Raw genomic sequence first — 1,513 nt, 5'->3', positions numbered from 1 at the left:
GCCCAGATCTTACACTTTACAATGAATTACCACCGCTTTTCCCTGTCTTTGATATATACACACATCTATAGACATACAGCTATCATAGAACGGTCGAGGTTGGAAGGGACCTTTCAGATCATCAAGTCCAACCATCAACCCAACACTGACAAAAACCACCGCTAACCCACGTCCCTCAGCACCACGTCTGCCCGGCTTGTAAATCCCTCCCGGGACGGTGACTCCACCACTGCCCTGGGCAGCCTCTTCCAATGACAACCCTGTTGGTGAAAACGTTTTTCCTAATATCCATCCTAAACCTCCCCTGGTGCAACTTGAGGCCGTTTCCTCTTGTCCTGTCGCCTGTTCCTTGAGAGAAGAGACCGACCCTTAGTCTCTGGGCCATCCCTCGACAATGTCCGTTGAGGTTGAGTTCATTTAACCCATGGCTTTGGGCTCCCTCTGTCAGAGCCGTCTCTCAGGGCAGGGGAGATGGTGTGTGGTGCTGGACTCCTGCATGCTGTATCCAGAGCTCGCCGCTGGTGTAGCTGGTGCGGACCCTGCCCAGGTTCCGCAGGTTGAAGATGTCAATCTTCAGGAAGTTGCTGGGCGCCAGTTGCTGAGGTCAGGTGTGATCCCATCACCGCTGCGCTTTACTCACGTTCATCAAAGTCCATCTGCCATTGTTTTGGGTGATTCTTACTCGAGTCCCATTGGTATGGCATCTAGCAATTCTAATAATGATGACACAGAGTGGCAGGGCTATATAGCAATTAACATCACACAAATGGATTCATTGCCTTGTCTCACCCACAGTCAGATCACCATGACCATGTGAGCCGCCTTCTGGATGCAGGGAAGGCTGTGGACGTTGTCTCTCTGGACTTTGGTAAGGCCTTTGACACCGTCCCCCAGAGCGTTCTCCTGGAGAAGCTGGCGAATCGCGGCATAGACAAGTGTACTCTTTGCTGGGTAAAAAACCGGCTACATGGCCGTGCCCAGAGAGTGGTGATTAGTGGGGTGAAATCCTCTTGGCGGCCGGTCACCAGTGGTGTCCCTCAGGGCTCAGTTTTGGGGCCAGTTTTGTTTAAAATCTTTATCAATGATCTGGATGAGGGGACTGAGTGCACCCTCAGTGAGTTTGCAGATGACACCAAGCTAGGAGGGAGTGTTGATCTGCTTGAGGGAAGGAAGGCTCTACAGAGGGCCCTGGACAGGCTGGAGGGATGGGCCAAGGCCAATTGGATGAGGTTTAATAAGGCCAAGGGCCGGGTCCTGCATTTTGGTCACAACAACCCCAAGCAACGCCAGGGGCTTGGGGAAGAGTGGCTGGAAAGCTGCCCCGCAGAAAAGGACCTGGGGGTGCTGGTGGCCGGCCAGCTTAACATGAGCCAGTCCTCCCCCAGATGAGCTGGGATCACTGGAAACCGGCTCAGCTCTCTCCAACCCCCCCAAAGCAGCACAACCCTCCCCAAAATGAGCTGGGACCGCTGGCGTCCAGCTCAACCCTGCCCAGCCCCCCCAGACCAGCGCA

This window comes from Chroicocephalus ridibundus, chromosome 1 (genome assembly GCF_963924245.1).
Source record: "Chroicocephalus ridibundus chromosome 1, bChrRid1.1, whole genome shotgun sequence".
Classification (NCBI taxonomy): Eukaryota; Metazoa; Chordata; class Aves; order Charadriiformes; family Laridae; genus Chroicocephalus; species Chroicocephalus ridibundus.
The sequence above is the reverse complement of the archived record's forward strand: the minus strand, read 5'-3'. Positions refer to the sequence as shown.